Raw genomic sequence first — 10,237 nt, forward strand, 5'->3', positions numbered from 1 at the left:
GTTGATAATGTATGAGTTGGGGGGAGCAGTAGTCTCACCACTTAGTAAGGGGCCACTTTGAAAAGACAAGGAATCCTGGTTAGAGCACTGCTGGGTGAAATCCTCAATTTAGCTTCTTAACATTAACATCAGAGACACATAGGTACTGGGCAATGCTGCCAGTCCGATGAATGCTGCATTAGAGACTTCCTAGTACAATACTCAGCACACATAGATGATCAATAAATGGTCTTTAAGTGAATAAATTAATAAATTTTATCACCACATGCATGAAACCAACATAACCATCCAAATTCTATTCATTTCCCCCCAGAAACCAATAAGGCTTTGATCAGGCAATCCTATTGTAAGAGTGCATTTAAGCCTAAAAGTGATTCCCATCAAGGATGGTGAGCTCAAAAAAGATTATCTCAAATATCAGAACAGCTGAACAATTAACAACACAATGCAAGATATTTCCATCATCTCCAGCAGCCTACATTAACAAAAATCTTCCAAATAAACCAGTATCAACAACCCAGCATCAGATGATTCCTTTTTTAACATTGCTTTTTGGATATGTACAAATCTGCTTTCACAAATGAGCACTTTTAAAGGAAAAAATACAATCAAATAACCAAAAATAAAAGACATTTCAAACTTTATTCCCCCTCACCACCATGAATCTTTTACTTTTATCATGGGAATAATTTTTTCAATACGTTTTTCACACCCAATTTTAAAAACAATCTTCACCTATTTGCCTCTCTTTTTTTTTTTTGTAAATAAAAGGAAAAGCAACACACACACACACACACACATACACACGCACACATCTGGTCTGACATTTTGTATAGCCAGTTTCAGCCCAATGTGATTTAAAACAATGTGAGTTAAAAACCTCTTAAAATTTGGGTTTATAATGGAAACGCTGACAGACTCTTAATTATAGCAGCCCTGCCAGACACTGCTATAATGAAATAGTTGTGCTTTCATTACTATAGAGGCACTATAGTTAAGGGTCTGTCAGTGTTTCTATTATAAACCCCAAGTTTAAGAGGTTTATAACTTGGGCTATTTAAATGGCACTGGGTGGAATTCAAGTTATCAGTCCAGATGTGAAGTTGTTTTATAAAAGGCAGAATAACTCAGCTGAGGAAGCTTTTGGATATCTCTCTTTCTCTCTCTCTTTATCTCTCTCTTCCCCCCCCCCCACTTCTCCCCTTACAGAACATTGCAGAAATGATTTTTAGTGGTTTCACATGGTCTTATTGCCAACTTCTAGCTATGACTTCACTGTCTAAAAGGAAATTTTATAGACAGTTGGTCCTTTATTTGGACAAGTACTCTTTGCTATTTTATAAGTTTTATTATTTTTTATGCTGGAGTAGGTATGTGTGGGATGTGTGTGCCTATATATATATATATATATATATATATATATATAGGCACACACAGAGAAATAAACAACTTAAAAATCAAGACTATATGCCAAGGAATATTGCAACCTCATACATATACACAGAGGTATACATTTCATGTTGCATTCTGATGAAAAAGCATGAATTTACCAAAGAGGACAAATAAAGCACCTCAGATCTTCTTTATCTCATCTACCAACTGTGTGACAAACACAGAAGAGTTAGAATTAACATTTTATTTCATGAGAAGCTGTAGTAGCTTTCCTGGTATCACTTGGTTTGTTCCGAAAGCAACAGCTAGCATGGTGCATGCAGTCAGCCCTGAACTACCCAGAGACTGCTCACAAACACTCTATATTTCTCTGCTTGACTTCCATCATCAACAGACTGATCAAGAATTTACCTTGGATTATCTAGTGGACCAGAGTTTTGACATATGTACAATTAACCATAATATGTATTTAATGTTCATTGATGATGATGTGGCTGATGCTGGTTCCGTGCATAAAGAAAACAAGGATGGTGGTGGTGGCAGCGATGATGGTGGTGATGGTGTTGGTGGTGGTGTTAAGGATGTTGGTGGGGGTGATGGCGGTGGAGGAGGTAGTGATGATGGTATAGGTGGGAAGTGGTGGTTTTTCTAATTAACATGTCCACCAGAGGGCAGTAGGAATAGAATGAGTGTTGGAACTCAAACACTTTTTGCTTCTCCAACTCTTGTTGCTTTAGAAAAGCCAGTTCCACAAAGATCAGGTAACAGAGGAGTTAAAGTGAAGTTTTCAAATGCATGCAGCTCTGTGGCCCCCCCACCAAGATGTGGCCTTAGCTGGGTGTTGTTGGCAGTCCCTCAGGTCACTGACTTCATACGGAAAGACCCACCAAGAGCTGTGCAGCAACCACGTCTGCATTTAGAAATCTTTTCACTTTCAGAAGAGCAGTTCCTTTTCTCTGTTCTCTCTGACTGGGATCAGACCACCAAATCAGGCCACCAAGTACCATAAGGCTTTGATAATTCTCACTTCACAATAGCTTTAGTTGGTCTCCTCTGGAATTCGCTGGGTGACAAAAGAGAAGCAGTCATCAAAACATGTCACCCAGCTCAAGTTCCTCTCTGCCAGTTTCTCATAAACCCCACAAATGCCTAGCCCCACAACCACGCCAGATGGATGCCAGTCATCCCCAGAGAGAACCGAATAGCTCAGGCTATTCTGTCCCTTTTCTAGAAATTAAGACACCTTTTTTTTCCCTGATAGTCAACAGTCTTTTTTTTTCCCCTGCCAAATTCAGAAAAGGGAACTTTTCTGGTAGAAAATGCCTATCCCTTTCTCATCTTTCTTTGGCAGCTTGGTAGAGAACAAACAAATCTCTCTGTTCTCCCATTCCTGGTGGTATACAGTTTGTCTGTTTTCTCTCTTTCTTTTAACAAAAAAAATTCCTTGCACAAGGTCAGTTATCTAAACCTCCAGTTTCCTATAAAATGAAGAATCTGGTCCGAAGAATTGTTATTCTTTCTTTCTTTATGGAGCACTGAACTGAGCAGACATGAGACGTGGTCCTGCTTTTGGAATTTTATTTTTATTTTTAAGGCACCAAGACACAGATACACAGGCACAAGTATGTCACATAAAGTTCACAAGTCACATTTGCCAAAGCCATACAAATGCAAACTATTATCCTCATTTTGTATAGCCCTCACTCCTCGGTGCTGATTTGAACAGTTCTAAGCTTACAGAAAGGATCTGTATGAAACAACACAGCTCTGGTCACTCTGACACCAGATTTTCACTTTCTGGAGAAAGAACTTGATTTCCCAGAAATAAGAATGGTAAATAATGAGGTTCAGTGGTGGATATCTGAGATAATTTATTGTTTTCACAGTTTTCATAATGTTTTCAAATAGCTTAACTAGTTACTTTTGGGAAATGAGCTTTCTATGCTACCATTTGTTTTGTAGGCAATATTATGGACTATTCCTAACACCCATTTGTGAATGTATCATTTTTTAAATGACATTGTTTTGGTTCCCTAACACATAGTAGCCATTTAATACATTTGCTGAATCAAGGAATGAATTCCATGAATGCATTTTCAGTTGCTTTTGCCAGTGAAAAAGCACAGGTATTTGTGTCTGCTCACATAGTAGAAATTAAATACTCACATAGTAGAAAATTATATTATTTCACTTTTTAAATAGTTAAGAAGTACGGGGCATTTGCACTGCTATCTAACCTACATATTATAAACTGCATGCCCATTTGCATCAGGTGGAAACAATTACAGTCTCTCTGTGTATATTTCATATAATAACTTATGTCATAAAAGCCACCGCATTACCCAAGTCCTGAGTTGTTAGTGCTTATGAGGTACAGCCTCTGTCATTTTCATCTTTTTTCCCCCTCAGCACAGAGTAGTACTTTTGAAAAATGTCTGGTACATGAATAAAAAGACTTACAAAGTAAACCACTTAGATTCCTAGGAATTTCAAAATCCTATCTACCATAGATAAAATGTCCTTTTTATTGTTCTCAATTCTCAAATTTTGAAATGCAATAAAATATTCAAACAGCCAAATTCCAAATGCATTGTAACACAGAGTAACTCTGGGAGATTAATTCTGGAGGCTGATTCTCCAGATACTACGTTCTTTAAATATCAAGACCTGTTCTAGCTGGTCCTCATTTGAAACAGGCAAAGTTCACAGAGCTTTATATTGGCAACCACCTTCTCATACACCCCGAAACAGTGATTATTATGGCGTGGCTCAGAGAGCAAGGGAAATATCAATCAGTATGTGCTCTTCAAATATGATGAAAAGGAATCATGACCCTCTCTTCTCAAAATATTGAATCTTGAACTCAGAGCTTAATTAGTAGGAGAAAAGACAAAATCAGTAGATTTTCAAAATAAAATTGTCTTCTGACTATAAATGTATTAGGGAGAGAGAGTGTATACATTAATTATTTGAACATTAAGCACATAAAGGGGTTTTACTAAAGATTGTAGATCTTTTGTTGGTGTTGATTTAAAGGATCTAAAAAATTTTTAAATATGCTGATTTTAAAACATATTTTACAAGAAGTCAACTCTCCTTAATGGGAACTTGCAACTCTCAATTTTTTTTCTTTTATTTTAGCACAAATAAATCAAACTGAGAAGCAGCCTCAAACCAAAAAGGAACTACTTTTTAAAAAAATTCATATGACTTTTGCTTTAGCAATGTCTTTAAAATTCCAAGATTGTTTATTTCCACTCAAATCTTCACATTCAAGGGTCTCGATCTCTTAAAATTAATGTGGCAAAGAGATAAATTTAAATGCTGAGTCTAGGCTTGTGTTTTCAGCTATTTCACCCTCAGTAAGTTTCACATGATACCTGGTTTGTAGAAACATCCAAAATTAATACATTTATGACAATGCTAAAAAATTGTGATTCATTGTTTCCAATTTTTAAACATTCTAGAAGGAAGAACATTTTCACTACATGAGCTGAAAAGGTGAAAAGAGCCCCTGATTTCAGCTAGTATCTTTTCTTAATTTTTTAGGGATGAGAGATTGACCAGCAGCGAGGAAATAAATCTTAATCCTGAAGCAGATATTTTTTCAACATAATACCAAATGCCTAAACATTGTGGGTAAACTCCGCACTGAAATAAGAAGATGATGGCAGTAATTATTTTAATGAAAATTTCCCCAGCCAGAAATAACAAACCGATATGTCACCTAACGCTACACTGAAAGGTAGAATACAAGTACACATACTGCTGTGGTGACTAATGTGTGACAAGAGAATCCTTCTGCTAGCATTTTGGGCATTTATGTCACCACATATTATTGATAGCACATATTATTTTTACTACATGGTGTCTTTATTACGTAAAGCCTAATTGCTGGAAAAATTATATTTATCCTCTTGATTTTGATAGGCACTTACATAGAAAGAGTGAGAGGCAGTGAAGGCTGTGTATTGTGGAATTCCACGATCACGGAGGATATTTGCTGATGATTGCTGATACCAGCTCTATGAGCACTGTGCACTGGCCTTTTAAGAGGGAAGGAAATTAAGTACAATAGACTTGTGATAAAATAAGGAAGAGGTTCTGATGAAGACACACGGAGGAAGCAGGCTGACTCAGAATTAAAGCGTCAGCCCCCATCTTCCCTGAATATTCCTGTATTCAGGTATGGCCAGCTAAAGAGTGTATGAAATCTCTCGCTGAACTAAAACCTCTGATAAAACAGCAAGTTAACTGCACCTTGGTCCTGAGGTGGAGATAAGATTAGATTTTTCTGGGTGTGATTTCAATCAGTATGCTTACTTTGGTGGAATGCTTTTCAGGAAAGCAAGCAGAAGAAGAAAAATCTGGCATCCAGAACCAAACCAGCCTTGAGTGTCTGGACCATGTACAGTTTCCACAAAGAAGGTCAAAAAGGGCTGAAAGAAAAGGTGTATCAAAGGTATCCTTGGAACTCAGAACCAATAAAAATGAAACTATTCTCTTCTGAGACCTAATTAACTTTTATATCCAAAGGTACACTGCACATTTGTTCATTGCTTATGACAAAGACCAAAACAATATATGTGCCATGGAACTAGGCTTTTAAATGATCTATTGGGTGGCTTTTCCTTGCCTGTAAGGAATTTTCTGTTCTTTAGACGCAGTCATTCAATGAATAAGTAAGTCTATGCTAATTTTTTTCCCTCAAAACGTTAAGTATTTTCCTATATCTATTTTCAGGGAATCAGGGACTTAGTCCTGTAACTTCCAAAATATTCCCTTCAAATCCTAAAACAAAACCCAAACAAAAATGTTGAGGAAACAAATTTCATGCTACAAGCTTTGCAAGGATTAGTCTCCTATTAGAGTCACTGTTCCTATATGATCCTTTTTCATGTTTTAAAGGAGGATATATATTTTTCTGTTACCTTTCCTGACTGTAAAGCAATCACAGGAACCTGCAGGAGGCACCATAAATATGCAAATTTCTGAGAGATAACTGTTTTCAGTGGTTATGCCTCCAAGTAGTAAGGGAAACAGGAAAGCCAGAGCTGCCTACTTTCAAGTAATTCGTATGTTGGTGGTGCCCCCTGCTGCAATCACAGGGTGTCCAAGAAAGGGAGAATAAAATTCGGAAGCATTTAGCTCTGGTTAATGTGTGAAATAAATGCCCACTCCCTCTGCTCCAGGAGTAGCCACACTCAAGTCCAGAGTTCTTCCTGCCAGCCACAATCCCGCTTTAAACACTTGCCTCAGCCTAAAATTTGGAAGATTCACTTTTATCTCAAAATCTTTAAATATTCGGTTACATAGAGATAGATTTTTTTTTTTTTTTAAGGAAACACACCTCACCAAGATCCCAAGCAGCATTTTCAAAGAATGAAATGTTGAAGAATTTTCTAGAGGTAACCTAATAATAACAAATTGTGAATTAGAAGAACATCCTGACACCCACTAGGACATTAGAGAAGAAAGGGAAAAGTTAGTGTTAACAGTGTAGAGAGCTATTACACAATTTTAAATGGTCTTATTTATTAAAGGAAAAATTTGTGGGCCATTAGCTCATAGTGTGGACCGGATATCTTGATATTCAACATGAAATGAAATGAAATAAATAAATGAAGCCACCAAGTTAGGCACATTGGAAAACTGATTGCCATGGCTCTATAGTCACTCTATTATGGATATTCATAGTAAGACTGAGGAGAGGGTTCTGATAGAACAGAATAACATGATACAATTCAGACCTGTGACGGTCTATTGAATACGTAATATGCATTTTTAAATTGCCTGAATATATATTCACATGACAGAGCCTAATGGGTTTAGGAGGAGTCCTTGTTCTTGATCAAATCATAAAAACTGTTGAAACTTGTCTATCACATCCAATCACATACACTCCTATCAAAATTGTTTTTTGCCTTTTTGTTTAAATTCTAGCATTGGAATAGATAAAAGGAAATTAAACCTACCGAAAAAAAAAAAAACCCCTCAGGTAAGCATTAGAAATTCTCAATTCAGAGCCACCAAGGCAAGCTCGGATGACAGACACTCAACTTTTTCTGTTGGACTCACCTCAATCTTCCCCAATGCTCCAAGCTCCCCAATTTTGCTATTTTTTTTAACATCAGTTTTAGAAATGTAAGCCCTCCTAGTGTAAACATTTCACAGTGGCTATGTACTGGAGTCTGAATTTCAACTTAGCTCTGCACCTCGTTTCCATATTCAGATCTTCACAGCTAGAGCAAAGTAGAGGACTGAGGAAATTACCTATGTAATTTCAGCGATGAGCCTGCCTTTATCTGCATCATCCAGGAGTGCCGTATCCTGTCTGTGGAGCTCTGACCTGCGGGCCCATGAGGAGAGAGAGGGAGAGGAACTGGTGGGTACTATTTACCAGGCAGAACTAATTAGAAATAGATCTTGATATTAAAGGTATCCATCTTTTCCTTACTCAAAACTTAAACAAGCACCCATTACTCTATATGACGAGGAGAATTTTCAAACCCCCACTCTGGGATTTATCGCCACAGAAGGTGAACTGTTAGAGAAAGAAAACCAGTGTGCACAAAACAGCAGTTGGGAACGGAAGCTCCTCCTTCCCAGAGCCCTGGCCATATATGCTCTGTCGCTCACCTTCTAGACACTCAGTACAACCATTCAATCTATTGAATCAAGAGACTGTTTGATCTTATCTGCATCTGTGAGCTGACTGTCAACCTGCTTAGGCTGCATATTAAATCATCTATAGTAGCTGTATCAAGCTGGGATGATCTGTTAATTCTAAATTTATTAACCCTTGGAGTGCAGTCATCATGTTTAATCTAGTGTAGCCCGCATTTATTTTACAAGACTAAATCCTTCTTTAAGATATGGCTGTGCTGTAGGTTAAAAACAGCTAATGTGGGTTTCATTATGATAATTGGGGGGAGAGAGACTGTCAGAAAAATGCTAGTGTGGCTACCCTCACACGCTATGTATTTCTGATTCCAGGTACTCTCCTAGGCTGAGGTTTGCCTGTGAAATGAAATTTTCTCCAGAAACAGTTCTGTCTCTAAAAAGAATGCAAAAGGAATATGAGAAGGGGAAGAAGAAAAAAAGGAGGAAAGCCTCTGATGGATTTCCAGGGGTTCAAAGCCTGAAAGACTGATTTCCATGGCAGCCTCGACCCCTAAAGTAATGCCTGAGGAATATATTTCCAAAGGCACACGCCTCGCAAAAAAAAAACACCAACAAAATTCCTTGAGTGAGTCAAACTTCTGGATCACCTATTGCTGGATTGAATGATTTTTTCATCCTCCCTACCCCAAAGAAGAATTTTGAGCAATTCAAATTATAGGTAGTCCTGCTAAAAAGGGAAAAATAAATGTTCGTTTAATATGTTAATCTGGTCTTTAGACCAAAAAAAAAAAAAAAAAGATATCCATCTCTTCTACTTGCCCATTACTGATGTTATCAACATATTCATAGCTTTTCTTTCAGACACAAACTGCTAGGCATGCTCCCTTTTTTGGTAACCACGTGCCTGATATCTCTCTAATGTAGCCTAATAACAATTTTAGCATTCAGATGAAGCGATTTCATTCTGTGACTGCCTTTTCTATTAGATTTGATTTTGAGAAGCCCCAGTGGGTGCCTTCGAGGCAGAGATCTATCTGTGAGGCTGCTACCGACTCAATAGCAGCCTGGGCTAACCTTGACCTTTCCCGAGACCCCGCTCCATCTGGTGCCAGCCTGCTTTCCACTCCGCCCCCCCTTCTTGCTTCATAGTCAACATTGATCAAGGCAGAACGGAACGCCTCGTCTCCTGGAAGGGCTGGGCAGACTCAGGAGGACAGCACATTTCAGTATATGGAAATGATCAAGCCTCTTATGCAATCATAAATCTACATAGGAGTCTTGTGATTTGATATTTCATTCACCTCCAAAGATTTTTTTTCTCCCTCCCAACAGGGATTTATAAGCTCTGTAAGAGCTCCCGGACAACGGCTTTCCCCAACACCTGGAAATTATCAAGCTTGCTGCTTGCTGAATGATGCTAACAGCTCTAACGCTGCAAATTCATTTTTAACAACTCACTGGCTTTTATCTAGGATTTGTGTGTGCGTGTGCGTGTGTGTGCGTGTGCACACGTGCCTTTCTTTAAGAAAAATCTACCAAAGCAACGGATGGTATCAAAGATACCAAAATCAAATCTGACTTGAATATCCCACATCTCTACACCCATCCCCATTATGTAGCTGTAAATAAATGTGTTTTTCTATCTCTGTATTCTGTCCCCTTTCTTAACCATTAAGAGGGGAGAGATAAAGAGGAAAGAGGAGAGTGGGGGGGGGGGAGAAAGAGGTAGAAAGATGCCAGACAGAGAGAGGTAACACTTGAACGGGCGCTTGAGAGCCACCTCTCCCCTCCCTAGGCCACACTCCTCCTTTCCCAAAGACCGGCACGAATGTCTCCCTTCCCAGAGCACCCACTGGAGTGCACAGATGCCTCTCTGCCTCACACTCTTTCTTTCCTCCTCTTCTCTCTGTATCCGGGGCTGGGTGGTGAAGAGGCTGACTGAGGGGGAGTCACGTGGGCAGCCCGTGGGCAGCGGCGGCAGCAGCTCAAAAGAAATTGACTGACTGGCCGCTTGGGCGCATTTCAATATATGGAAATGACCAGAGGCTTCTGCAATAAATCAGCACTCAACACTTTGTCATTTTTCTAGTTCTGCTTCATTTTCCTATTTTCCTCTTCTCCTCACAGAAGCCTCATTTCTTGCATTTTGCCCTGCTGCGTCTCTTCCCACCTCCAACCTACACGCTCTCCAAATCTTGCCCCATCCTCTCCGTCCGCCTCC

General features: G+C 38.8%; 1 long non-coding RNA gene across 1 annotated transcript; it reads left to right on the top strand.

Annotated features, from left to right (window-relative positions):
* The first annotated feature begins 5,739 nt into the window (after positions 1 to 5,739).
* LOC105871476 (uncharacterized) lies at positions 5,740 to 8,781 on the top strand. The gene is made up of 3 exons (XR_001154126.3): positions 5,740 to 5,854; positions 7,625 to 7,777; positions 8,389 to 8,781. It is a non-coding gene; the product is annotated as an uncharacterized LOC105871476 (long non-coding RNA).
* Positions 8,782 to 10,237: the final 1,456 nt, after the last annotated feature.

This window comes from Microcebus murinus, chromosome 3 (assembly GCF_040939455.1).
Source record: "Microcebus murinus isolate Inina chromosome 3, M.murinus_Inina_mat1.0, whole genome shotgun sequence".
Lineage (NCBI taxonomy): Eukaryota > Metazoa > Chordata > Mammalia > Primates > Cheirogaleidae > Microcebus > Microcebus murinus.